Here is a 12,506-nt window from a genome sequence, read left to right as displayed (position 1 = left end):
CTGCCTTGCTGATTTTACTGCTGTGCCCTTCTGGCCAAAGGACCTTCCTGTGCACACATGCAGTTTCTGGGAAAGGTAGTTTGCTGAAATGTATAGATGGTCAGCAGTTTCCATGGTGGTGGCCCTGACCTATACTTTGTCCCTCCCCTAATGCCCAGCAGATAATGAAGGCCACTGTGAAGTTCAGTTCCAGGCCTAACATCAAAACAGCATCTCTCCTGTCTGGGCTATAGCAGGATCCTTGGACTCCCCACATGCCCCATGGGAGATGCCTGGCAAATCCAGCTGGAGTCTGAGTGCTTACAGCGCAAGTAATGCCTGCTGCCAGAGGCATTTAAGGCACAGCCTTAAAGGAGGGGACTGGGAGTCTCTAGTACCTGGTGGGCAGTAACCCATACCAAACGCACCTAATTGGAAAAAAGGCCATCCTACCACCACCACAGAGTAATGTTTTCACACACAACCAGATCACAAGCCTGGCTAGAGGCAGCAGCAACTCTCACCATCATCCATGTTGGAGGCAGCATAAGGATGGAGGCATGGATGTTCACTCTGAACTGCTTTTCCTCCCCTTCTCAGCAGACAAAGGATTTTTCCCAGCCCACAAAGATGGTGTTCTTCAGAGCCACAGGGTGACCAGTGGCATTCTTCCTCCAGGCCTTCTGATGCCATCTCCAGTCTAGGAGAAGTGCAATAAGATGTTACTGTTGTCTACCTTGGAGACACCATTCTTCAGCAGTTCATTTTAGACTTTTTTTTCCAACAAAGTGGTCTCCAATCCCAGCTATGCCCTTCAGGCAGTGGTCTACATGCCTTCCTGAAATTGTATACTTGGTCTGTATGGGGCCATGCTATGCCTCTCTTTTCTTCTCACCAAGCAGTAAGTGCATGAACACAACGGGATGGGCACTTCAGTACCATATTAACCAAAAAAAAGGTCTCTGCATTATGTCTGTGCCACTGAGTTTGAAGAGGTGTGTTATGAAGTGCTGGCAACACAACATGTGAATGTGCTGGTGCAACCAACCACATGTGCTGTACACCGTGAATACGGGGAGCTCTCCAGCGAAGGCTGCACAAACTGCATGTGGGTAGACTTGGTAAGCACAGCCTGGTTGCCAGGGCTTCATCCTTGCCCCATCCAAGCATACAGGTGCTCTCACAGTGTCGTAAGGTTGGGACAGGATAAACAGACAGGAAGATTAAACCTCTGGGAGGCCATGTCAGTGGCCTCACAGGACAGCTCACCCAAACTTAGCTCTCTCTTGAGGAAGAGTATAAGGATTTTAGGATGTCAGTCCAAAGGCGAGTACGATTACAAAAAATTCTCAATGAGGCTGCAAAAGCAAACTCTGAAAGGGTGCAGAATATATGTAGATGCTAAGCACTTATGAAAGGGAATATGTTACTGAAATTGTCTGGAAATCAAATAATTTTTTTTCATCTGCAAGTGACAGATTACTATTCATGATTTGATAGATCTCAGAGGGAAAGGGTAAGTATAACTAAACCTTTTACAATTCATGCTTTTACCTATAGTTCATTTTCATACGCCTAAATAGGATCTGATCATTTAGATAGATTTTGCATTTCCCAGTTGCCTGAGGGATTCACTTGCACTCAGTCAATTTTCATTCCATTCCCCCTCCCAGACTGAGTAACGTGCTACCACACACACACAAAAAAGCACCAGTGCCACTGTAAAATTTAAAAAAACTCCAAAGAAGCAAAACCAAACAAAACACACCACACACCAACTTTAGAGCATGCAGTGAGAGCTTCTAAAATTGCAAACAACATGATGGTATTTTTGTTTGGATGGTGATAGGAACGACCAGATTTTTAGCTAAGCCCTACAGTTCTAGGCAATTAGTAAAAAGAGATTTTAAAACATAGCAACAATATTCACTTGGCAAGGAAATGCATATTTAGAATTACTGAAATAGTGACAGGTGAAATTTTATAGATCTGCATTTAGTTGCAGGAGGAGAAGTTTCCTTTATGTGTGCTATTTTGCAAAAAACATGCAGCAGTGAAACATAAAATTCTGGAAAAAAACAGGGAGAAGGGGAGCAGGTTGTCAGAAATTTGTATTTCCCAGAGAAGGAAATTAATAAATAGATACAGAACAAAAGCAAAACAATGAAACATGTAAATAAAGACAGTGCCTAAATGGAAAAATAACAGAGAAGGATAGCAGAGGGGAAAAAAAAAAAAAAAAAAAAAGCAAGCTATCAAAACAAATAGAAAAGATACAGGAGGAATACTAGAGGATCAAAGAAGAAAACTAGTGATAGATGGTTAATATGCTACAGGTCTAAATTATTTTTTCACAACAGTACACACAAAAGGAAAGAAGATAACATCCTAGGGACTGAGGCATGTTTTCCTAGGCTTGGGGGAGTGAATCGTTGAAAGGCTTTACCCTCATCATAAAACAGATAAGGCAATTAGAACTACTGAAAGCCAACAAAGCACTAGACCCAGACGACTTAAATCCTGAGCGGAAGAAAGGGGAACTCGAAACCTTATAGAAAAGATTTATGACAGCTTACTGAGAACAGGGTATTACTAAAGGGCTGGAGAAAGAATTGATGTAGTTACCACATTTAATAGAGGAAAGAAAGAGCGGGGAATAAATGTGTTCTGCTGTAGGCACAGATATAGGAAATATTCACTAGGAAAGATAAAAAATTTGTATGAGGCTGAGATAGATATGGAAATAAAAAGGAGAAGGGGAGGACAGGGAACACGCATTTGCAAAACTCATTATTTTTGGTTTCTTTGGATATCTGTTCGCCTTCATGGTTGATCACCTAACACTAGGAAAGTGCGTATGTAGTAATGGCCATTTATCTGGGTTTGAGGCAAGAATGTAATGTGCAGCCAGAGACAGTCTCCCCCAGATCTGCATTCATGTTTGTTAGTCAAAGACAGCAGTTCTTCCTGATAAAGGATCCAGCACAGGCAGCTGCACTAGCCAGTGGAGCATAAATGTGTTCATTCCAGCGGCAGACTCCAACCTTGCAGAAGCAGAAATTAATTGAATAACCTGGCAGACATATCTGACCACTTAAGAGCAATTTCAAAAGTGCCACAAGGCATGAAGACATGTAAATAATCCTTCAGAGACTACAGAGCAGCAGCAGAACACCACTGAAAGACATATGAGTCACAACTCAACACTGAAGGGACACTTTCAGAAGTGCCCTTAATAAATAAGTGCTTTTGTAAGTGCAGACTCCACAATTTGAAATTATTTGCATGGTCAAGGCAACATATAAGGGGAAAACATTAAAGAGATTAATTTGATTTAAGGTCAAAATGGAAAAAGCAGTAAGTGGATGCTTGTAATCCCTTCCCTTTCTCTCCCAAAACACTCTGCCAAATTCATCCCACTAAATTATGCTGTTAATTTACTCTGGACATTAATTTGTACTTTTAATTTGTACTTTCTATGTATAAGGAATTACTAGCTTCAAAAAAAGCAAAATCTCTAGGATCAGAAGGTCAAAAATGCCTACTTACACCTTTCTATTTGTGCACTTAGATTCTTGAGGGCAAAATTAGAGCTGCCAAATTTAAAAATACTCCAAACACTAATTTTCATGCCACAGTGTGATTTGGCACATGGACCTGAGACTCAGGTAGTCAATTAGCCTACTAACTCCATTAAAGATCTTCTCGCATATCACTTCACATTACAAGCTGAGAAAAGTACTATACAATCAATACACTGAGGATATATTTCAAAACCAAAAGTATGAACATTTCCAACAAAATGAAGCTTATAAAAACATAACCACAGTTATGGGAAGAGACAGAGCCATGAGACAGCCTTTATACTTAAATAAATGTACAAACTTCAAAGGCCTTCACCTTTCTTATCAGCAAGCCTGTGCACACTCTTGTCCAGAGTTTGTCAACACGATTTATCTTTTCTAAGGGGGCAAAGGGTTTCTGTGGGAAGTGCTGTTAAAAGACTGGCACACTTCATCAGTGTGAAGCAATTTAAAGAAATACTACTATTTTTAGTTTCAGTGGGATGTTTAGTTCATTAAGTGGCACTTCAAGCTATCCTAGTCACCACGTCTACCTCTTCTTATGGCCAACATTTCTGATCATCAGAAAACTAAAATAAGCTTGCAAGATACACATCACCACCAGAGATAAAACAGGGATGAGAAAGGGCTGGATTCACTGAGGAAAAGAAAAGTGCCTAAAGTATTTGTGTATTAAATCCACATACCAAGATCACAGCAAGAGATTTCATAATAAGGTCACACATCAATTAACACACATTTACAAAAAGAATTCTTGAAATATGGGATAGAAAAAGCAGCACTGGAAAAAGGATTAAGTGCACCGAATTAAGAAAGTAGGGACACATGGGTAAGAGGTATGCTGGAAGTTCAAAACAGCTAATTTTTAAATGTAAAGACTGTGAGAAAAGAAACAAAAAAAATAGCCATATTAGCATCTCCAGTATTTTATAAGGACAGCTCTTTGTAGCTCCATTCTTAATTGTCATTATCTGTCATTTAATATCTGTGTATTCACCACTACACCGTTAACCTTACTAGAAGCTAAGAATCTAAGAACTGGCTTGCCACTCTTCGTTCATACCATTTTCTCACTGCCTTTCAAAGCATTGACTGGACAAAGAAATTAACATAGCTGGCATTAAAAGTGCTACACAACAGTCAGGGGCACACTTGCTGGTTATAGATCAAACCAAGGTAAGAGCAGGGATGGTTTTTGACTCAACACAGAATAGTTAGCCGCTAATTCAACTTCTGACACACCTCTGCACAGACAATTTTTCTTTGCTCTTGTTTTTACCTGATATTTTGACTTCTCATTTTACCAGGTCAGACCGTATCTTCTTGGACAGCCTCAGGGGCCTCTGAGCAATCAATGGCACAGAGTACAAAGGTTGAAAAAGCAACTGCAGGTGCAAACTCTGCTATCTCTGATCCCATTTGGTGCACTGTAATCATCCATTGCTTAAGGCTTCAAAAACTCCAAAGCTGACCCTGTGCTTTATAAATCATGCAACTTTTACAGAAGTATCCCCTTCAGCTATTAAATGAATTGTTTTGTATAAACATGCATCAAATCTTATTGTTCCTTTCCAAGTTTCCAAAGTGCATAGCTTACCCCAGAAGGGAGACGGGCTAAAAGACTTGGAAGATCTTAACAAAAAAAAAGAATTAAAAAAGAAACAAAAGAAAAAAAACCCAGCTACCATATTCTGGCTAGTCAAAAACTATACAAAACAATGCTTATCCTCAGGATTTATCCCTGTTAAAACAGTTTCTGGCATTATTTGAATGCAGTGTAAGTTTCCCAAGAACATTCAGCTCTCCAATGCAGTGAACCAGATTTTTTTCCTCATTCATAATCTCATTTAATTAGCATAAGCACAGGAAAATGCTATAAGGCTGACCTTCAGGCAAACAAACAGGAGTATTTTATGGCTACTATTAGGGCAGGGGAAGTCAATATATTAGGCTCATAGAGAAGCTCAAGACTTGCATCCATTTAGATGCCCAGCAAAACCTAGTTCCTGAACCCCCCCATTTATGCCTTTCAAAAACTAGTTAGCAAAGCTACTAAGAAACTACACTTAGGTTTAGGTATGTACCTAGATGCATACCACTTTAGATGCATTAGGCAGAGGGGGGCTACGTTATTCCTTATTCAAAGAGTAGAGATGTTGAATCTTTCTCATTTGTGGGTATATGTGCTCAGACCACATATATGTCCAAACAAGACACAAAGGAAATATCATCTTTACCTCCTACCTTGTGATTAAGACTGTCATCCAGGATGTGGGAGACCAGGGTTCAGTGCCCTTATCTGCTTTGGGGATTAGAATCAATACCTCGCCTATGCTTTTTTTCTTTTTTTTCCCCAAACACCAAGCTATGGGATACCTTAACCAAGGGGTGAAGACATATGCCACTAAAGGGAGATATTCCATTACACTGACACAACAACCTCTTGTGCATCTAGCCATTACATACTCTTGGAAATTCCCCCCATAACATTTGTTTACATGGCATTTTGCAGGCAGGCACACGAAAATTCCACCCAAACTGAGCCAGCAGGACATGTGCCAGCTCTGAATGAAAAGACATACTGTTGCATTTTAGCACATCATTGAGCCTCAAATGATAAACTCCGCTCAGCAGTAAGCAACTTTAAATCCTGGCATTTCTTAACTTTTCGCTGTTTAACTATATTAAAACCAAAAATGCCTGCTTGCAATATATTAAGTAGCAAGATTAGGAATTTTCTTCTGTAGCATTTTGCTAGGACTTGAGCTAATAATAGTAATAAAAGCCTGGATTTCATTTTGTGGCCCTATCTGTAGGGGGAAAAGACACACACCTTGCCAATTTGTTTTGCAAGACAGTAATGCAATCTGAGATCTGGGAGGAGTGGTTCTGCAGGCAAGCAGGCCATAGTTAATGTGCCAGTCAATATGATCTAGCTGCTTCTCAGAAAAAGGTTAGAAAAAATGCAAAGCTTAAAAAAAAATCATTATCTTAATGAAAATATTTATCATCTTTGACTTTCCTGTTCCCTTGCTAAGAATATCTATGAAAACCACAGCTAAAACATCCAAGATTCACACAGAGGACAGCAACCTACTATTGCTGCCAATTACTGGCTTACTTCAGAGGATTTGCTTTGATAGACCAAATATTTCAGTTTATTTAGAACCAAAAAAGCACCTTAAAGAAAGTAATATGATTTTTAAAATCAAACACTCAAGAGTAACAAAAAAATGAAACTATGACCTGCTTCTGCAACATTAATTCAACTACCTGTTTACATTTGCTCAGGTCAGATACATCAAGGAAGGGATCCAAAAGGGTACCAGCCTTTTATAAAGACACTTCTCAAAGCCAGGACTAGTAATATTCACTGCAAAATGATTACCATCCAGAAAGTTACTTACGACCATCCTGTCTAGTTTCAGTTAAGAAGTAGCAATGGTTTATGCATGCTTTTGGAGTTTTCAGTTTGCCTATATGAAAAATAGGTTTCAGTGCGTAAAGCAATTATGCGTGCACTTAGAGCCAAATCGCAAACTACTAGTCTGACATTCCCCTCACAACAGGTTAATAGTTTGTATATATTTCAGCAGCAGGGCAGTCATTAAAAATTTCTGCTTACTGTTGGGAGTCTGAGCCTTGCCCAAGGGTCCTTCCAGTTTAAGGCAGGTAGGGGTTTTGAACAACCCACCAGCAGAAACGTGAAGCCTAACATTAAATTCTGCATGTGCTTGTATTAGTAAGAAAGGTGGCTGAATCTGAACAAGACCTCAGGAGAAGTTTAGTATTACCTGTATCATTTTATGTCCAAGAAAAATTTTGCAAGAAGATTGAATCTTAGTCCTGATGTGAAGTATGAAAGTCCTCACCAGATGGAGGAGGAAAAAATCCTTCAGGGGTTCATCTAAGTTAACGTTGAAACTATGGAGTTAATACTGACCTAATACGGACATTCAGTAAATACCTATTTACTTACTTGTCTAACATTTTCTTGTGTAAATGTTGATTCCAGTCTAACAGACCAAACACCACTGCATTCCTTTCCTGTGAACGTGGCAATTCCTAAAACTGAGGGAAGTACAGCATTTCAGCAGGGAGAGCCTGAACCTCAGGACACTCCCTATGAGTCTGTAACACACTCACTCCCCTCATCTGTCCATGATGTTATGTTGCATACTTTAATGATCACAAAACAATTTCTCTTGAATGACCTCTGCCCCATTCTGTGTGTTCCAGACTTGGAGGGTGAATCAAGGCTGCATATGCAGTACAAAAGACTGTCTTCTGCAAGTACTCAGTTTGGCCAAAAAGCTGGAAGAAAAATTTGAATGAAGCCAGAACTGCAGAAAGAAGAATCTGGTTTCATAGTCAAGGCTGATAAGTGATAATCTGGAGCATTTTTCTCTGGACCTGTCCCTGCATAACTTTTCTTTTAATTTTAATTAATGCTATACAATGCCAAGTACATGGGGGAAAAAAAACCCAGAAAAGAAATCATTCCAAGCCTTCTGAAGTTGGACACCCAAAGTGGGTTATAGCATTGATTTGCAAGATTTAATTCTAATCTATTAAGTTGTGAAATAGGGGCCTCTTAACCTGCTAAAAGTGTTCTGAAAGTGTTAGTCATACCTGACTAATATTTGAGAATGCTTAAATACTCTTGTGGCAACTTCCACATAAGAAACCATCTGGAAGTTAATAAATCTGTTTACTTAGCATAATTTTAAGAAAGCACAGTAAATATGGTTGAATTTAGACATTGAATTGCTTGTTATTTCATCATCAGTTATGGTATACAGAAATAGCACAGCAAATAAAGGTAGCATAATATATTTGGCCCTATACGCAAAACTACAACACATTGCATTAAGAACCTGTTTAAAAATGTTGAGTTTTGTTAACAACAATCCAGAATTCTGAATAGTTTTGCTGTTGCCACAGTCACCCTGGTTAGGCATGATTAAGTTTCAAAAACAGAAAAGGAACAGCAGATCCAGGGAGGAAGCTCTTATTTTTTAATACCATCATTAACAAAGTGTTAGAGGAACATGAGAAAGAGCCCACTTTCTCTTACTCTGTGCAAAGCTTCCAAAACTCTAAAGCATCTAAGATCATCCTCTTTATCTTAAACACAGAAAACTACATTTACATTTTCATATCTTGTTCTAGAACTTCATGAATGAAGTTGCTCACGCTAAGGAAATACTACTTAGAGGCCTGCTTCTTTTCCAAGGATTCATGGAAAAAGTCTTTAAAACTTTCTAAAATGTAAAACTTTTTAGAAAAGTAACTTTAAATAGAAGGAACTCAACAGTTTGCAGTAAAGGTTATTTCTCAGGACAGAAAGTACATTCCTTCTTTGTGGCCTGTAAAATACAAAGAAGTCTATTACAAAAATTGACAAGTAATTACAAGGTCAAAAAATATTATTTTTGTTTTTCCTTCTTCTTTGTTATAAACTGCCTTCCGCTGATACTGGTTTGACCACAGGACTTAAGGCTACATATATTCCAAAGTCATTACAAAGTACTAAACAATAAACTTGTGATTTTTTTTCCTCTTCACAGACAAATTGTGGTTTTCCTACGTGGATTAATCTTAAAATGAATTGGTTTCTTCTCCTGCAATGGTATGCTCACTTGACACTTCATACCTTTCTTGCTTTGTGTTTTGGACTATATCTGGGAGAAAGACAGTTTTCTCTCTAACACTAAACTCAAGGCTGCACATAATTCAGAAGACTGTCCCTAAAAAATGAGAGAAAGTGAAGTGTGTCTTATTTGGGTTTGTTATTATGCCTGCTAGTGGTAATGCTTAAGATTCTGAGAAGCTTCTTGCTGAGTCTAGACTGAAGTACATCCTCATTACCATAATCGTATCAGGCAGTAAAAAAATCAAGCCCCCATACCCATGGTCAAGAGGAACAATTTGATACATGTAAGGTACATAAATTACTTTTTCTGGGTGAGTATCATTGTTATGGCTTAGATTAAGAGAAAAAAGTTCTTTTAGACTGTACATAATGGCAAACTTGTTCCAACGTTTATGAGATTGTTTATTATTTAGGATGTTTCTTCATTGCTCAGAAGTTATTATCATATATTCAGAAGCCTTTGAGCATATGATGGAATATGACAGCATGATAGTATTTAACTGGCATATATCCATATCTCATATTTGAAAGTATCTTATATTTGTCATCTTGTTTTGCAGATGTGAGGTTAAATTTGGTTTTTTAGGCAAATGACAATGCACAACAATTATTTCTTTTTTTATTTCCAGAAAAATCCATTACAAATTCCATGTTACATATAAATTTGCTTTGAAAAAGCAAATCCATTGTGTTTATACACATAAACTATGCATAATCTTTAATCCTGTTTCAGGCCAGCAAAAAGAGACATTTTAAACATAGAATGGAAATATTTTGCAGGTGCTGAGAATGAAGTATAATGGAATAGTTTAACTGTTGGAAAGATCTCATTAAAAATTCAAGCAAATTAATATTAAGAAAAATAACATTCTGTCACATTTAAGATTTTGTATAATCTTTTTCAGCTTTGTCCAAGTGTGTTGTCAGGAGAGGATTCGTACCATTACAAAAAAACATAGTCTCAGCTTCTTCAAACCTCTTTCCATTTACTGTGTAGCAAGTATAGTCAGGAATTCAAGAATGTAACCTGTGTGGCATATTTTGATGGACATATCCTGAGGCTGCAATTCCATAAGTGATTAACAGAAGGAAAACAAATGCCTCGTTGTCATCTACTGGCTGAAGTAATCGCAATCATGGCTGTCATAGAAAGCAGCAGAAGTTACTGTTGAAGAAGAAATAAGCATCCCTCTGGGCATCAAGTTTACAGTGCTAAGCTATATCACTGCAATATATAGAGTAATTCAAAGTCAGATAATTCCTCACAGCATGAACAACTGTATAGAATAACTTTGCACACTAAAAGGATATTAACAATTTCCATAAAGTATTGTTTAATCCGTTATTTTTTCTAAAGAAAACTGTTGAGAACAGTCTATCATTAACTAGCAGGGATCACACATATGTGCTTTTGTGACTGTTGAAAATGGAAAGGGAATGCAATTTTTAATGTCTTCATCAGAATATTGTTGTGGTTATTGGTACTGATCCCTTAAAAAAGTACTGACAAATCAAATGAAACATCAAAAGAAAAACAGCCTGAAAGGAGTTCACTTTGTAAGGGAAGATTAGAAGAGCTACAGGTTGCAACTTCTCTTCTCACACCTCTCAAGTGGATGGACCACAAGACAGGGACTGGGGGAGCAAAGTCCCTCCCACTGTAAGAGAAGATCAGGTTTGTGACCACCTGAGGAACCTGAACATACATAAGTCTATGGGACCTGAGGAGATACATCCCAGAGTCCTGAGGGAATTGGCTGATGTAGTTACCAAGCCACTCTCCATGATATTTGAAAAGTCATGGCAATCAGGTGAAGACCCCAGAGACTGGAAAAAGGGAAACATTGCACCTATTTTCAACAAGGGTAAAAAGGAGGATCCTGGGAACTACCAGCCTGTCAGCCTCACCTCTGTGCCTGGGAAGATCATGGAACAGATCCTCCTAGAAGCTATGTTAAGCCACATGGAGGACAGGGAGGTGATTTGAGACAGCCAGCAAGGCTTCACCAAGGACAAGTCTTGCCTGATCAACCTAGTGGCATTATATGATGGAGTGACTATATTTGTGGACAAGGCAAGAGCTATGAATGTCATCCATCTGGACTCTGTAAGGCCTTTGACAAGGTCCCCCACAACATCCTTCTCTCTAAATCATAGAGAAATGGAATTGCTGGTTGGACTGTTTGGTGGATAAGGAATTGGTTGGATGGGCACATCCAGAGGGTAGTTAGTGGTCAACTGCTCAATGTCCAGGTGGAGATCAGTGACGAGTGGTGTCCCTCAGGGGTCCATATTGGGATCAGTACTGTTTAATATCTTCATCAGTGACATAGACAGTGGGATCAAGTGCACCCTTTGCAAGTTTGCAGATGACACCAAGCTGGCTGGTGTTGTTGACATGCCTGAGGATGCCATCCAGAGGGTCCTGGACAAGCTTGAGAAGTGGGCCCATGTGAACATCATGAGGTTCAACAAGGCCAAGTGCAAGGTCCTGCACCTGGATCGGGGCAACCCCCAGTACCAATACAGGCTGGGGGTTGAAGGGATTGAGAGCAGCCCTGCAGAGAAGGACTTGGGAATGCTGGTGAATGAAAAGATGGACATGAGCCAGCAATGTGCACTCGCAGCCCAGAAAGCCAACTGTATCCTGGGCTGCATCAAAAGAAGCATGGCCAGTAGGTCAAGGGAGGTGATTCTGCCCCTCTACTCCACTTTGGTAAGACCCCACCTGCAGTACTGCATCCAGCTCTGGAGTCCTCAGTACAGGAAAGACATGGACCTGTTGGAGCGGGTCCAGAGGAGGGCCACAAAAATGATCAGAGGGCTGGAACACCTCTCCTGTGAGGACAGGCTGAGAGAGTTGGGGTTGTTCAGCCTGAAGAAGAGAAGGCTCCAGGGAGACCTTATTGCAGCCTTTCAGTAATTAAAGGGGGCTTATAAGAAAGGTGGGGACAGATTTTTTTTACTAGGGCCTGTTGCGATAGGACAAGGGGTAATGATTTTAAGGTAAAAAAGGGTAAATTCAGAGTAGATATAAGGAAGAAATTTTTTACAATGAGAGTGGTGAAACACTGGAACAGGTTGCCCAGAGACGTGGTAGATGCCCCATGCCTGGAAACACTCAGGTCAGGTTGGACAGGGCTCTGAGCAACCTGATCTAGTTGAACATGTCCCTGCTCGTTGCAGGGGGTTGGACTAGGTGACCTTTAAAGGTCTCTTCCAACCCAAACTGTACTATAATCCTATGATTCTACATCTCAAGTAGCAGAGCCAAATCCTGACTAAGG

General features: G+C 39.5%; 1 long non-coding RNA gene across 3 annotated transcripts in view; it reads right to left on the bottom strand.

Moving 5' to 3' along the window:
- The window catches only part of LOC128137869 (uncharacterized), a 48,741-nt gene extending 41,226 nt beyond the window's left edge, over nucleotides 1–7,515 (bottom strand). For all 3 annotated transcript variants that reach the window (XR_008233893.1, XR_008233892.1, XR_008233894.1), the window contains exons 1-2: nucleotides 7,358–7,515; nucleotides 504–679 (exon numbers count right to left, since the gene is read on the bottom strand). This is a non-coding gene — a long non-coding RNA (uncharacterized LOC128137869). The remainder of the gene's footprint in view (nucleotides 1–503; nucleotides 680–7,357) is intronic.
- Nucleotides 7,516–12,506: the final 4,991 nt, after the last annotated feature.

The sequence above is a fragment of the Harpia harpyja genome, chromosome Z (assembly GCF_026419915.1).
Source record: "Harpia harpyja isolate bHarHar1 chromosome Z, bHarHar1 primary haplotype, whole genome shotgun sequence".
NCBI classification, from domain to species: domain Eukaryota; kingdom Metazoa; phylum Chordata; class Aves; order Accipitriformes; family Accipitridae; genus Harpia; species Harpia harpyja.
Note: the sequence above shows the minus strand (reverse complement) of the source record. Positions and strands in the feature narration are given on the sequence as shown.